The sequence below is a fragment of the Protopterus annectens genome, chromosome 13.part0, assembly GCF_019279795.1.
Source record: "Protopterus annectens isolate FY-2018-M chromosome 13.part0, PAN1.0, whole genome shotgun sequence".
Classification (NCBI taxonomy): Eukaryota; Metazoa; Chordata; order Ceratodontiformes; family Protopteridae; genus Protopterus; species Protopterus annectens.
In genome coordinates, this window is record NC_056747.1 from 1,290,527,490 (window position 1) to 1,290,544,647 (window position 17,158).

Here is a 17,158-nt window from a genome sequence, read left to right on the forward strand (position 1 = left end):
TAACTTGAGGACAAAAACAAGTGTTACTGCTCTACATATTATATCACATGTGAAGCTCGGAAGCTGAATGCCAGCACTACACCAGCATTTGCTGCTTGTGTCCCTAACACTTTGCACCTGTCAGCTGCCTCCTTCATTCCACCCTTGCTATACCTCGGGGTCAGCTATAAATTGGTGGAGTATGTCTGAAAAATCAGGAGTTGTCTATCAACAGCTCTCTCTTCATTTCCGTAAGACCACAAAATGTTAAAGGCTGCTAGATTTAAAGCAACCTATATCCCAAGCAAGTAGAAGATAACCGCTGTGGGTTCACGATGATCTAGCAGATAAAATTTCTCCGATAAACAGTAGTGCAAGATGCTACTTTCAGCAAAACACAAAACATGTTTTTTTTTTCTTTGCATAGGGAGGGGCAAGCCCTCCTGCATTTCCCCAAGTGGGCCTGTCACACCCAACTCTTGTAAACCACAAAAACGAGCACCAGCAGCCAAATCCAAAGCAAACGAAGTTTAATAGATAACGTAAGCACCAAAAACGCTTTCGGAGAGCTCAATGTCCCTCCTATCCATTTAGATAATAATGAATTGGCCTGGCAGATCCGTACTGGGGCATATATGCACCCAGGTCTAAATGAGTACGTTTCCATCTCTTGTGTTTTGAAATTGTTATCTTTGAAAAGGTAGCCCCTTTTTATGTGTGGAATTTAACTAGTTGCTGTATGTGTATAATGTTAAGAAGAACGCTTGCTTTTACTTTTGTTTTTTTATTTTAATTTAATGAGGTCTTATTGTTTAACATAGTTTATGGTATTGTTAAAAGCAATTTTTTTCTGCATTTATTCTTGTTATCAAATATGCCCTTCTGTTTATTTTAAATATTTTAATATTTTAAGTTTTTTTCTGAGTTTGAGTGTATGGGTGTGTGTGTGTGTGTGTGCGCGCGCGTGTGGGGGTGGGGTTTTTTTTACACATATTTACACATATTTATATTTATATATATTTATATCTTGATGTTAAGAATGAATTATGAGTGTTTTAGTATGTGGACGCCCACAATTTCACATGCATTCACATGCACACAATATTTTATGGCAAGGATGAGGAACAGAGTGTGGCAATATTGACTTATTTACTTATTGTGGTAGTAAGCTATTTTTATATGCTTGTCATTGATTTAATGTAATTAATTAAAATTGTTTGATTACTTAATTGAGGTTAAATGGTATAAATGTGATTGCAAGCTGTTTTTAAAATTTGTCTGAGGAAGGAGGGACATTGAGCTCTCCGAAAGCGTTTTTGGTACTTACGTTATCTATTAAACTTCGTTTGCTTTGGATTTGGCTGCTGGTGCTCGTTTTTGTGGTTTTCAGTCTGTGAAGGTGTTTATTTGCTTTTTACACCCAACTGTTGTATAAACTAACTCTGTGGTCATTCAGCAGTGGGACAAAAGGCCAAGTTAACATTTGTTGAAACTGGCTTTCAGTGATATTGATTTGCAGTATTGTTCATTGAACAAATTACCATGAACACCTTGTGTGGTTCCTAGCAGATACAAAGTATCGTGTGCTAGGGAACCGGTATTTACAGTAGATATTTCTGAGTACTGCAGTGTCTGATGTTGGTTGTTATGCCATGGTGTCAAGAAATATTTTTTTTTCTGCAGTTCCAGGTACCATATGGCTGGTTAAGTTCTGCTCACCTTCCTGACAGCAAAGCACCCTGTGTGGGTCCTCTCACATTAAGTAATACTTATTGGACAGGCTAGCCAGCTGCCCCCTCCAGTACCGGTAACATGAATCGCACTGATAAAGACTGGAGGGCTACAATATCTCTATGGAGATGGAGTTCTGTTGCCATTACATTATGATGCTAAGCGTGCCATGAGGTGTGGCCATTGAGGAGCTTCTTCCCTGGGTTAAAAGACAGTGCTGCCTCAAAGATGACCCACATGCCTTAGCCTGGGATCCACTTACGCGCCTTATCTTCACCAGGGCCTTAGAATCGGCATATAATCCCCAGCCAACCCCTTGCAGAGAGGTGAGCAAGTAAAGCCTTATTACTCCTCGTTGCTCCCCAAAACACATCGCACATCCCCCTAAAACACATCGCACACATGATGCAGAATTTCAGAAATAAAAATGCTTATTGAACTGGTCATCAAGATTATAGCCTGGGCTTTATCCCTGTATGCCTGTGGAGCTAAGAAGTAAAGTAAGTCTTTTATGTCTTTTTTGTCCATTTCCTTTATTGTTTGTAGTACGGACATTGTGGGCTGTCAGTCTTGCCCATGTCACAGTGTAATGGCTAAAGGCACACTGTTGTTGTGTTATCCCATGTAGAGACACTGGTCCTAAGAAGTGTTTAGTCCTAAGATGGTAATACACTATGATGGCTGTACCAATATCACTACCAGATTCTCAGACTTGCTGCAAGGTAACCTGTTTAGATGACTGTTCATTGTCTTCCTATTTTCCAGAGCAGACCACAAACCACTGCTTCCTCTGAACGTGCACCCTGACCTCACACAGTGTCTTTCTTGTTGGCCATAGAAGGGTGTTCTTGCAAAGCATGGCTTGCCACAGTAGTACTTTGTCTCCTCTCCTCCCTCATCTAGCTTTGCATTCTGGACTGTAGTATGTTATGTCTCCTTTCCTCCCTCATCTGGCTTTACATTCTGGACTGTAGTATGTTATGTCTCCTCTCCTCCCTCATCTGGCTGTACATTCTGGACTGTAGTATGTTATGTCTCCTCTCCTCCCTCATCTGGCTGTACATTCTGGACTGTATCAGGGTACTGGTGTTCTGTCTGACCATGTAGCTCATTAGCCAGTCACTGCCCCATTACTTGGTGCAAAAGTGACGCACTGCCCATTGCATTGCTTATTTACCTGTTTTAAAGATACTGAGTAAGTAATTTAGATGTGAAATTTTAATGAGAAGCAGCAGAAACAGTAGAGAGGAAAGGTTAACTTGTAAACTAGAAGTGCCATGTGGTGTATTAACTAATTGTTGTTCCAATATGCTGTGTATTAACTAGTTGTTGTCTCATTATATGGTGCATTAACTAATTGTTGTCACATTATGTGGGGCATTAGCTAGTTGCTCACATACCAGCATATCTCAATTACCAGTCATCAGCAATCTGCTTTCTGAAAAGTTACTTCTGTTCTTTTACATAAGGGAGGGGGTAAACTTCTAGGTATGGTAGTTTACAAGCCTATATGGACTCTGACCCTCTTAGCTAAAATCTTAAGACCTTTTTTGTTGTAAGCTGTCAGATTTGTTAAATCACGTAGCCTCTTGTTGAACATTTAGATTATTTTAATGGGACACGTTGTGCAGACACAGTTTTATTACATGGCCCTTGCTTCCTTGGTGGATTCTTTCAAATTTGCTTGGACTAGGTGTGTCCTCCATTTGCATACCTTCTTATTCCTTAACCAGGAACTGCTGTTAAGTAATTTAACCCTCAACGTGTATGTGACCTATACATGGGTCAGGAACTGCCTTACAGATCGCATTTGGCGTAGTTATCAGTATGACCAGGCTCCTTTTACTGATGGTCCTTCTGTAGGATTTTGGAGACAATCGTGTCCTCATTTTCACTAAGAGCATGAATCAGAACACAGTCACAGAGTGCAACATTCAGAGTTTTATTAGGATTCTTCCCAGTATGCCGTACAATGATAAAACAGGTAATGCATCAACGTACAAATAAAATCATAGTTGCAGTGAATCAGCTACAGTAACATGTTTATTCATCAGCCTGTATACGGTATCTGCTCCTGTACCTCTGATTTTACTCTGTCACTTAAAACTGCAGTGTTGCTTAAAGCAGCTCATCTCACTGCATGTAATGTCTGTATGTTTTCATATGTTTGTGTATATCTTCTTGTACACACGTGTGTGTGTGTGTGTGTGTGTGTGTGTGTGTGTGTGTGTGTGTGTGTATTTATTGCCTTTTGTTTACTGGGATGGTCCAACTGGGCACTCGGGCCCAATTTTAGCAGAGGCTCGTCGAGAAATGCTCCACTATTACAATAATTACAAAAAAATTTACAGAGAAAAAAGAATTTCAGTTTAACAGCAGAAATGAGGTTTTAGAATCATGCGGTAGGTAATAAAATCAAGAAAGGGGTTAATACAATTTGATTTCTGCAGGAGTGTTATATAATAATAAACAAGTTGCATTTACATATACAACAATCTACACATTTCATTTACATAGGAGTAATGAAAATCATATAGTTATAAATGTAGACAGGATTTATTTACATTATTTACAGGATAAGGTATGAGAGCTGGACAGTTAGGGGTTGGTAATAGTCTAGAGATCGGGGGGACACAGTCGGGGTGTGAACAAGAACAGAGCCAGGATGCATGTACGTGCTATTCTTATGTATATATCCATGCATTTGTATAACATACCCATATAGAGATAAATGTGTGCATTTATATATATTTGTTTATGTGAGTGTAGTGTGCATAAAATGTTTATAACATGAAGTTTCCCATCTTCAATGTTAACGATGGTAATCTCCTGTCTTCTTCCCTGTTATACCAGAGTTACCTTCCTTCCAGCCTCCTCCTCTCTCCTTATTTTATATCTCTGAAATTCGGCATCGTGTGTGTCATGTGTTTTAGGTTCTCCCTATTTCTCAGTCCTGCATGACTGCTTGGCTTACAAATGGAATAAGTAAGCAATGTAAAATTGTTTATAAAGTTTCTCCACCAGTCAAAACATTATGGCTTTGTTTTATTGAGGTATACTGAATGTTTTTTAGACTTCCACTGAGCAAAGTTATTGAGTAAATAATGTGAAGGTCTCGTGGTAAGCAACAGAAGTGACACAAAAGACCTCTTGTGAACTGGAAAGTATCACTCTTGCCATGTGATTAAAAAAAAGCCACATGCCACATGCCACATGTTTACAGCAGCGCTTTCAGTCTTTGTGTTGTTTGCTTCTTTTAAAATGTTTTACAACTGAGACTGTCTGTAACTGGACACAGCAGCATAAAACAAAGTAATGTGATAAAATTAGTACTGAGGCTACAAGCTGTTTTAGATATACCCTGGGATTCATTACTACACTTAGTGTAGACTGTTCCAAATGAACAGACAATACAAGCATAACTTATACCTTTTTTCTTCTAATTTTAGGTTTCCTACTGATTTTCTTGCAATTTTAAATATTGAGGGGGGGATACATAAAGGTTACCACAAGTATACACTACATGTTCACTTAGTGAAATCGTTGTCACTGACTAGAAAGCACAAGACATGCGGTAGTGATCTTCTCGGATACAGATCGTGTACCCTTAGTGTTCTCGAATACAGATCGTGTACCCTTAGTGTTCTTGAATACAGATTGTGTACACTTAGTGTTCTCGAATACAGATCGTGTACACTTAGTGCAGGTGTTATCGAATCTAGCCTATATTGTACGAATGTGCTGTATGTGTGTGTTCGTGGTTAAATAAAGAAGCCTTCGGGAAGCTGCAGTTTTCTTTTTAGTCCTAGTCAATGACACAGTCCTGCATGTTTCCTTTCTGCAGTCATTTTCAAATGCTGTATCTTGTGCAACTTATGAGTAAAAGTGTGCCATTCACAACTTTTACTGAAAATTCCCATTTTGGATAGCAATCTCATTCTTGTGTTTCACACAGTTTTATTTGGGCAGTTTCACTGACTAGGTCCCTCAAAAGCTCAGGTTAATTAAAAAGTTATTCTACAGAGGAATGCTGGAATTTATTGCTTGTAGTTATGGAAATGGAAGGAATTTCATGGCACTACCCCTGTGGCATAATTCTGCTAAAAAAAACTGGTTAGAATGTATCCCTTGCGCAGCTTTAGCAGGGGGTATTATGGGCTGACTTTAGAAAGGTTACCACAAGGTGAACAGAAGGCATATACCTCACGGTAATCTTTACATATTTGCATTCCTACCAAGAAGACATGCAGCAACATGGTGGGCTGTTTATGCAGCCATGCTAAATGGCAGTGAGGCATTCCAGAGAGAAGCATGATTAGCCATGTGCAGTGAGGCATTCCAGGGAGAAGCATAATTAGCCATGTGGCTCTGCTCAGAACAGCCTGTGGTGAGGCATTTACCCCAAGCACTAGGGTTCTGTCTGAATCATTTGGTAAGTGCAAAGCACATTTCTTGATCTCGTACTAAATAGCTTCATCATTTATCTGATGCTGAAAGAGTACAATATGTGGGAGATACAAACTGCTATTTTCATTTTAATGCCCGACCTGTAACTGTTTATCATTGATACTCTGTTGTGTACCTTGCTTGCTGACACATCTGCAGGCACTCCATAGTATGCTTGAATCTTTGAAATAACCACTTTCTGTGCTTAACAGTGAGACGCATCCTGGACCATCTTAAGTTTCAGGTGTAGATTGACCTAAACCATGACCCATGAGAGCGTCACTGTAACACTGTACCAGTAAATAAAGGGTGGGGAAACAGAGTCCAGAGATTATGGTAGGAAGAGTTCTCTGCTGAAGCATGTACATCCTAGCTAACATGAATTTGTAGTCTCCAGAAGTAGAGCTGATACATAAAAAAGTGCTACTCCACCTGGTCTTGTCAGTTTTGTCAACAGGCCCTGCACTGTCCACTAGATCAGCTGAAAAAGGTATTTTGTGACCCCTGTCTGCATATTACCTGTCACAGAATAGTCTTGTTCTACTTTCCTACTACATGGTGCACCAAATGAAATGTCCACTGTCTGTTCAAATACTTTCCTATTCCATGGTGCACCAAATGAAATGTCCACTGTCTGTTCAAATACTTTCCTATTACATGATGCACCAATGAAATGTCCACTGTCTGTTCAAATACTTTCCTATTCCATGGTGCACCAAATGAAATGTCCACTGTCTGTTCAAATACTTTCCTACTACATGGTGCACCAAATGAAATGTCCACTGTCTGTTCAAATACTTTCCTGTTACATGGTACACCAAATGAAATGTCCACTGTCTGTTCAAATACTTTCCTATTCCATGGTGCACCAAATGAAATGTCCACTGTCTGTTCAAATACTTTCCTACTACATGGTGCACCAAATGAAATGTCCACTGTCTGTTCAAATACTTTCCTGTTACATGGTACACCAAATGAAATGTCCACTGTCTGTTCAAATACTTTCCTATTCCATGGTGCACCAAATGCAATGTCCACTGTCTGTTCAAATACTTTCCTACTACATGGTGCGCCAAATGAAATGTCCACTGTCTGTTCAAATACTTTCCTGTTACATGGTGCACCAAATGAAATGTCCACTGTCTGTTCAAATACTTTCCTATTACATGATGCACCAAATGAAATGTCCACTGTCTGTTCAAATACTTTCCTACTACGTGGTGCACCAAATGAAATGTCCACTGTCTGTTCAAATACTTTCCTATTACATGGTGCACCAAATGAAATGTCCACTGTCTGTTCAAATACTTTCGTATTACATGGTGCACCAAATGAAATGTCCACTGTCTGGTCAAATACTTTCCTACTACATGGTGCACCAAATGAAATGTCCACTGTCCGTTCAAATACTTTCCTACTACATGGTGCACCAAATGAAATGTCCACTGTCTGTTTAAATACTTTCCTATTACATGGTGCACCAAATGAAATGTCCACTGTCTGTTCAAATACTTTCCTCTTACATGGTGCACCAAATGAAATGTCCACTGTCTGTTCAAATACTTTTGTACTACATGGTGCACCAAATGAAATGTCCACTGTCTGTTCAAATACTTTCCTACTACATGGTGCACCAAATGAAATGTCCACTGTCTGTTCAAATACTTTCCTACTACATGGTGCACCAAATGAAATGTCCACTGTCTGTTCAAAAACTTTCCTACTATATGGTGCACCAAATGAAATGTCCCTTCTCTGTTCAAATACTTTCCCACTACATGGTGCACCAAATGAAATGTCCACTATCTGTTCAAATACTTTCCTACTACATGGTGCACCAAATGAAATGTCCACTGTCTGTTCAAATACTTTCCTACTACATGGTGTACCAAATGAAATGTCCACTGTCTGTTCAAATACTTTCCTACTACGTGGTGCACCAAATGAAATGTCCACTGTCTGTTCAAATACTTTCCTATTACATGGTGCACCAAATGAAATGTCCACTGTCTGTTCAAATACTTTCGTATTACATGGTGCACCAAATGAAATGTCCACTGTCTGTTCAAATGTAAATAGAACACTTTTCTGTAATGCACCACCTAGCACACTTGACTTTTTTTTTCTCTCCCAGTCAGGAATTACAGAATAGTACTTGTAAGCTTTCCTGTAAAATGAAAGAAGGAAAGGAACAGTAAATGTAATTGTCCAAAAGGGTAGGAGTATTGCTAAGGAAGTGAGAAACTGTACTTTGAACTAATGCATGTGGCTTCCAACTCTTAGGCTAAACGCTGCAAATTCTACTGACTATGTCACCAGTAACTGGTACAGATCCTTTTATTCATATGTTTTCTAAAGAATATGTCCAAAAGTACAACACATTTAGAGTTCTAAAAAAGAACGGTAAACAGACTAAAAACAAATTTTAGCAACTAATTATCATTTAGCCATACTTTCTGAGCTGCCATGTCTAATGTACTTGCTAATTATTTTGGAGATTCCAACACTTCTCTCCAGAGTGGTACAAATTGACAGATAAGCATTGCTCAAATGGTCTAGTTCCATGCTACTCAGTGTGGTCCATGGACTGCTGCCGGTCCCTCATCCGTTTGTTACTGGTCCCCGGGCTCTTTTTCTTTTCTTACTTTTTAAGTAAAGACATTCATTTTGGTACTTAGAGATAAAGTAAAATATAAATGTCTCATGAGCCACATTAGCTAGGGTTCTGGTACTTGGCAGGAGAAGTGATATATCAAAATGCACTGATGTTTAGGAGGTCATTGCACTTCACCAGTCTATGCTGATTGCTGGCTTTCTGCTCTTTGCTGGAGTAAAAAGGCTGTGAGTATAAAGGAGGGAATGAATGGCTGCTGGCTGGGGAACCAGCTACTGACACACGAAGCAAATGTTTTGCTATCATTATTATTATTAATGTTCATCATTTCCACTGCTACAGTAACTTTTAGGGGGTCTGTATCACTTCGTTGAATGCTTAATTGAGCAAATCGCTATTTATCGAACCCAATTCAGAGAGAGCTCAATTAAGCAAACAATCTGTTAAGTGAAAAATTTCTTAGGGCAAGGACATGGTTGGCCATCATCGGGAATTTGCCCTTTTCCCGACTGTAGTACAATCTCAGAGTTGATATATGTAGTTGGGGGGTGTGGGGGGAGAAGGCCCCCACTTTGCAGAGTTTTAAATTTTGCTGTTTTTGTTACGGTTGTGTGCTGGTGCAGTCGTTTTTTTCCCTAGGAAACTTTTCACTTAACTGATCGTTCACTTAATTGAGCTTTCACTGAACTGGGTTTGACAAATAGCAATTTGCTCAGTTAAGCATTGGATGAAGTGATATAGACCCATTTTTAGGCTATATGGGTTGTGCCTAGGAAACAACAGTCGGCCAGCTTTGAAAAGTTGTGACTCCTTCCATTCCTTCACTCTTACTGCTGATTGGCTACTCCCAAAGGAAGGAAATAAGCAGTCACAGTAAATATTTTTTCCAGTACTTTCTTGCCATCTTGAAAAACATCTCTTATGCTTTACAGGTCCAAATGGAGAAATAATAAAATCAGCAAGCAAATGATAGTAGTATTGCAGGAAATTAATTCATCCTCAAGTCCTGGTGAGTTCCTTCATGAGCTGGACCCTGTCTTTACAAAATCTCACCAAGATGACACTAATATGGAGACTGTATTTTATATAGTATATATCATGGATGGGAGTAGGTTAAAAAATAAAAAAAAGACTGCTTTGTGCACAATTCCCAGGAAAAAAGTGCCCAATCCTGGTATGCGCACTGGTGCCAGGACTGGAAAAAGACAGTATAGAATCGTCAAGACATGGAAACATTCCTAGAATGGGGTTATGCCAGGCTGACGGGGAGGATGGCTCACATGTTGTAGAAGGAAGTAGAAGTCCACAAAACACACAAAAACTTAAAGGCCAAAAAAGAGCCATAAAGATGATAGCGTGGAGTATTGAGGGTAAGAAAGAAATTATGCATTGTTATTTTTATGCAAGAAGCTCAGAATGTTCTGATAGAAGATATTCAAAAAGATTAGGGGAGAGAGATTAGTGGAAAGAAACATACTAGCATAAGAAAAAACGTCAGAAGCTTCTAATGCAAATTTTGTTCTTTATTACAGCAGATCAATGAAAAACATTATATACACCAAGAACCTTTTAAGACATTTGGAAAGAGAAATGACTGAGGAAATGCAAAAATATGAAGAACAAAACATTGAGATTTTTGAAAGGTATAAAAAAGAAACATGGGCATGGGGAAGAGAGAGAGATGTGATGTGGTACGATATTTATGCAAAGGAGGAAGTCAAACTAATCCGTACAAAAAAGTAGCTCCAAAGATAGTTGAAGAGAAGTACAGGCAAATACAGACATGGAAGATCACAAAGGGGGAACATGACAAACAAATAAAAGATGAAGTTATGGAATATCTTTGAAGTGAAGGATTTAGTGTAGAAAGTCGAACACGTGTTATGTTACAGCATGATGCAACAATGTGTCCCTAAAATAAGGAGAAACAGTTGGAACAGGTGACATCTAAAGAAATATGGACATGGGAAAGAAAGAGAGATTCAAGATGGTGTAATATTTGTTAAAAGGTGAAAGCAAAACTAATGAATACAAAAAAGCAGCACCAAAGATATTTGAAGATAAATGTAGGTAAAGGCATCTGGATATAGAAAATTTCACAATGCAAAAAACAAGAAAACAAAGGGTGAAGTTGAAAAGCGGATTAGTGATGGAGAAGTTAAAGAAACAAAATCTGGAGTTCTGGATTACCTGTGAAGTGAAGGATTTTGTGTAGAAAATCCAACTCTGGAAATGTCACAGCATAAGCAAAGTAGAATTTAAACAAATAGAAGCTGAAGTTATGAAATAACTGTGGAGTGAGGGATTTATTTATTTTTACATTTGTTTACCAGGAAAATCCGACTGGGATAAGACCCATTTTCATCAGAGGCCAGGGAGAAAAGCTCCACAATTTACATTTAGTGTACAAAAATGTACATTTAGTGTACAAAAAGTCTTACACTGGTTAGTTTGCAACATGATGCAACAAAGAGTCCCCAAAATGAAGGAGAAACAGGTGTAGCGAGAACATTTGATCAGTTGCCACATACAAAAGTTCAGTTGGAGTTGCACAGCAGGGGAAGGAGCAGGAAACGGTGGCAACTCTGGTGCAGTCAGTGTTGTGGAGTAATAGGCTAGTGAGTTCCCATGTGAAAGAGCTACAGATGATGCAGGATGCAGCTGAAGAGAATGACACAGGAAGATGTTCTGGAACTTTCTTTAGAATGCCCACAGGAAACAGAGAACAAAGACTCTGCTCTAAGTTTAAAAAAAAAATGATCTAAGGAACGAGTTGCTTGATTTAATGGAGATGCAGAGACGTATTAAAATTGATGAAACAAATATATTTCAGAAAGTCAGTAAGACCCAAAATGGCAGAAATTCATTCTCACTTAGCAGAAGTAAATAGGAAATATTACTGTGCAGCTAAATTAATAAGAGATTAGTCTTAACACAAAAACACAGGGCAGTAAGGGAATGGAAAGGAAGAAATCAAGTGGCATCGTGGAAGTATGGAACAGAGAGAATCGTGGAAGTATGGAACAGAGAGAATCGTGGAAGTATGGAACAGAGAAAACTAGGAAGCAGTTAAGACAAGAAGTGTCACTGTTAGAAAACTATAGAAGAGGGAATAGATCAACAAAAATACTTAGAAAGATAGAAGTGATAAAATCAACACACATTATCACAGCAGACCACGATCTATCGTACACTTTTCAAATAATAAACTAAAGATATCAGCACAGGCAGAACAACTTAGAAGATACACAAATAAATGTAAAGGGAAAAGTACAAAATAAGCAATTCATTGATGACCCAAAACAAATTTGGAATTGGGGAACAAAGCAAAAGAAATAGAAATACCGCCAAAAAAGAAGAAATAGACACATTTTGGAGAAATATCTGTGAAGACCTTGTGGAACATAACACAGATACTGAATGCACAGAAGTAACAATAACAGAAGCTCAGATGTCGAAGATATGAAGTGGGAGGAAGTATTGCCAGAGAAATTGAAGCAAAGTTAAGAAAAGCTCCTAAATGGAAAACAATTAGATGCAATACCTGCTTTCTGGCTAAAAGTATTCACATCTTTACATGAAGATTTATCTGTGAGTAAAGACTACCTATATGTGCATCCCAAACAGACACCAACCTGGTTAACAACAGGAAAAATGATACTCATAGGTTCATAGGTTCATACTAGGCTATCTGCCCTAGGGCATTTATAAGCCTAGCCAGAGTGTGTTTGGCTTTCGCCACCCATTTTAAATTAATTTTGCTATGCCCTTTTTCGAGGTTAGTATACTGTGCCTCTGTCTAACAGTGACACAGAAGTGATACCCGGGGTAAACCTACGATCTCCCATCCACTCATCAAGATTCCTCTTGAAGAGAGTCAATGAGGGACTCTGCCTAACCTGGACTGGGATTTTATTCCAGAGTGAAGGGAGCCTCTGGGTTATGAATCTGTCCCTCCAGCATGTCCTATTTATTTCAGTGCTGAGGTTCAAGTCTCTCGAGCATGTAGCTCGATGGGATTTGGATTTTCTGAGGTGCAGCATGTCCATTAATTCCGGGTTGGACATGGCTTTATACGTCAGGCACAGATCACCTCTGAGCATGCGGTATGCCACTGAGTAGAGCTGGAGTTTCTTTAACCGGGCAGCATATGGCATCTGTTTGAGCCCTTTGATCCTCTTGGTGAGGTACTTTTGGGGTCTTTCCAGTTGCTGCAGGTGTCTGGTAAGGTACATCCCAAAAGGGGCATTGTACTCAATTATGGGCCTGATGAGGGATGAGTAAAGAGGCACGATGACCTCCCCTGATCTAGATGTGAATCCCTTCATGATTAGGTGGGCTATATAAAATGTTTTTCTAACCACTTTGGCCACGTGGTTGTCAAATGAGAGATTGCTATCAACTTGGGTCCCCAGGTCCCTAATTACTTCTTCTGTACTTAATGGATTACCACCTATGTGGTAATTTGTGGGCACTTTGCTTTTGCCAAAGGGGATGACTATACACTTTTTGGCATTTAGCTTGAGGCCATGGCTCTGGCACCCGTTGTCTGTTTCTATGAGGCCCTTTTGGAGGATGCTTGTGTCGGCTGGAGAGCCGATTATGGCACCCAGTTTGCAGTCATCTGCGAACTTGGTCAGCCACAGTCCTTCCGTGTTGGCCTGTACCTCCGAGAAATATATACCGAACAAGAGAGGTCCCAGGACTGAGCCTTGTGGGACGCCACTTGTAACTGGTTTGGAGTCTGACATAGCTCCAGCAATTCTAACCATGTGGGTTCTGTCCTTGAGCCAGTTTGCAACCCATCTAGTGACATAGGGGTTTATATTTAAGCCGGTGAGCTTATCTATAATGCCTGAGTGGGGTATTGTATTGAAGGCTTTTGCGAGGTCCAGGTAGGCTGTGTGGACCACCTTCCCCTCTTCAATGGCCTTGGTGACTGTTTCAAAGAAATCAACCAGGTTTAAGAGGCAGGATCTGCCCTTAACAAAGCCGAACTGGGTAGGATCCAGTGTCTGTAGGTCTCCAATATCTTTATTTATGAGGTCCATGATGATCCTTTCCATAGCTTTGCAGACCAAGCTAGTCAGGCTTATGGGGCGATAGTTTCCAGGATCCGTTGAAGCACCACCTTTGTGGAGAGGGACCACTGCTGCTGTACGCCACTCTTTGGTTACATATCCTGTAGTAAGGCTGAGATTGAACAGTAGTTTTATGTTTGAGTTTAGCTCTTCTTGGAGTTCATGTAGGACGCAGCCCGGGACACCATCTGGTCCCATTGTTGCTGTGTTTTTTGCTTTGGAGAGGGCAGCTCTTACCTGAGCATCTGAGATGTTAGGGGGGCAGCACTCTGCTGGGATAGATATTTGCCCTTTTAGTGGGGAGGGGGGGGGAGAAGTTTGTGCTGAGCCTGTCAGCTAGGATGTTGGCAATGTCTGTGGGTTTGGTGTATTTTTTGTCATTTTGGACTAATTCTGAGCATATCTGGGAATTCCCACCCAGATTCCTAATATAACTAAAGAAAGCCTTGTGATTATCCTTAGTGTCCTTTGCAATTTTTCTCTCGAAGCTGGCCTTAGACGATTTTATGAGTGCCCGTAGTTTTTTGCTAATACTGATCAGAGATGCCTTCCCTTTTTGGGATTTTGCTGTATCATGTAGTAGCTTCCTCCTTCTATTGTATAGTTTGTTTATGGCTGGGGTCCACCAGACAGGACGTCTGCCTTTGGAGGATTGGGTCTTGGTTTTATTTGGGATTGCATGATCCATGCATTCCTGAAGGTGTTCATAGAATGCGTTTATAAAGGATTCTGCGGTCTGGGCCGTATTTTCCACAGGCCCGGGGGCTTTGAAGGATTTCACCTCGGTTTTGAGGAGTGTGAAATTTGCTTTAGAGAAGTTTTTCACTGTGGTTTTCTGGGCAGGGGGTGTAGTCGGGATGTGAATATCCAATGAGATTAGTTTATGGTCTGATCTTACCAGTGAAGGATACACTTCTGGTCTGGAACATAGAGTCCCCATGTTGGTGATGATCAGGTCCAGTATGTTTTCCCCACTTGTGGGTGTGGTAACAAGTTGTTCCATAGCATTTGAGTTTATAAATTCTAGGAACCTTTGGGCTAGGGTGTTGGAGCTAGAGTAATGCTCCCAGTCTATGTTTGGGTAGTTGAAGTCGCCCAATATAATGGTGTTTGGAGTGACCTTCATATTTTCCAGTGTTCTCAGGAAGGCCGAGTGGGGTTCCTGGGTTTGGGAGGGTGGTCTGTAGCAGGCTATAAACTGGAAGGCAGTTTTACCCACTGTTAGTTGCACATGGATAGTCTCTGATGCTTCATGTTGTGCCACCAACCTGGAAGTGTGGATATCTTTGACGAATATTGATACTCCCCCTCCTTTTGTGGTGCGGTCCAAGTTTTGGGGCTGAAAAGCATGGTATGAGGTATAACCTGGTAGTGCTGGGGTGCTCTCAGGAGCCTTGAATCAGGTTTCTGTTACTGCACAGATATCGAGGTTCTCCATGCTAAGGAGAGTTTTGAGTGTGTGCATCTTGAGGTTTAGACTTTAGAAAGCTTTTAGCTTTTTTTAGCTTTTAGAAAGAGCCTTTGCCAATATCCAAAAGCCCTGGCGTGACAGGTGCAAGCCATCCCTAGCGAATCATCGTGGCTTGCCGTGCATGTCATCCCAGGCTGACAGGCATTGGATCCCCTTTGAATGACACCAATACTTAAGCCAGTTGTTGAAATTGATCATCTTGTCTTCATATTGTGGCATCATTTTTGGTGAGGGTAAAATATGCTACTCAAGGTCAGGGTCATACAGGCCAGTGCTACATGCTCAGAGAGCTCCTCTATGTCTCTTTTCATGTAGTCCATGGAGGTACGTCTCAGGACATTCACACCAGCATGGACAATGACTGAGTCATATTTGTACTTGCCTTGGAGTGACCTGAGTGCTTGTGATATGTGGCAGATCCTAGCGTCCGACAGGCAGCTCACCGTGACTTTCTCCTTGTTCAGCCTGGTGAGCGGGATGTCAGTGTGCCTGACGATAGAGTCACCTATTACAAGTGTATCAGGTGTGTTGTTTAGCCTTAAGGGCTGTGACTGTTCGGCACACTGGCTTTGTGAGTTATGTGTTGCACATGTTTTGTTTTGGGGTAGAGGTTGCTTGGGTGCCTGCTTTGGAGGTCTCTGCTGCTTAGGCAGATTTTTATTTAGAGCCTACGAGTATGTTTTTATGTGTTTATGTGTTTGGTTTGCTGTCGTGGTAGGTCTATGTGAGACTGGAATTGTAGTGAGTGTGGTTTCCTTCTCCTCCTGACTGGTTTCGCCAGTACTGAGTTGAGAGAGCTTAGCCTCCAGTATGGCTATATGGTTGCATCTCTCACATGTGTTGGAATTTGTTGGGAGGAGGAGAGGGTTGTCTGTGTACATGAGGCAGTTGTAACATTGCCTCAAGATTCCCAGATTCACCAGCTGGACCGGAGAGGAGATTGACAACTGACCTTTGGACATGCTAGAATAGTATTGGGAATTCCTTTGTAATTGAAAAAAAAGGGCCAATGGGGAACAAGGTACTCAAGGGGAGTTTGTGAGCGTGTAGTGCTTTTAATTTTTTAGTGCTGACTTATATAATTGCTTTAGTGAGCAAGTGCCAGGTAACTTAAATGCAATGTGTTACAGGTAACTTAAATGCAAAAACGGCAAACAGTAACTTTCTTTCAAGTGAAACAAAGAAGTAAGTACAGTAAGCAATGCAGATATCACTAGGGATCCACAGAAGCACTGAAAAGCCGTGTTTTAGGTGGAATTAGCATTTCAGGGAAATAGCAAGCAAACAAACAACAAGCATACAAACAAAGCTAGATTCAGCAGGCCTGGATCTAGTCTATGCTACAGCAAACAAGGTGTACCAATTTCAGTAAGACACAGTTCAAATATGCAGGCACTATAAGCCTTTAACCAGAAATTCCCAACTCAGAAGGACAGAGTCCAGCCTCTCCTCCCACAAGAGTGCAGACCACGAACCCTTTTAATGTAAAATAACTGGCCTGAACCCAAGTGCTTAAACCAGAATTAATACACTTTTAGAATAACAGACACTGAGCCCTCAATCAGCAGTTCCCAACTTAGAAAGATGTAAGCTACCTGTCCTGCCACCACAGTGCAGGCCACAAACCTTCCTAATGTAAAACAACTGGTCTGAAGCCCAAGTGCTTAATCCAAGACTTAGAATGATAGCTACACTTTAATCAAGTTACTACCAAGCAGTAATAAATACAATTTAATACTTTAAAGAATGACAACTTAATGCACTCCTAACCTTCCTATACCACCAGCCATGGAGGATTTTTCGAATGCTGCCTGTACTCCTATCCCTCCTATACCA

General features: G+C 40.5%; 1 protein-coding gene across 4 annotated transcripts in view; it reads left to right on the top strand.

Moving 5' to 3' along the window:
- Positions 1–17,158, top strand: part of SNX11 (sorting nexin 11) — a 518,381-nt gene that overhangs the window by 461,776 nt on the left and 39,447 nt on the right. The window lies entirely within an intron of this gene.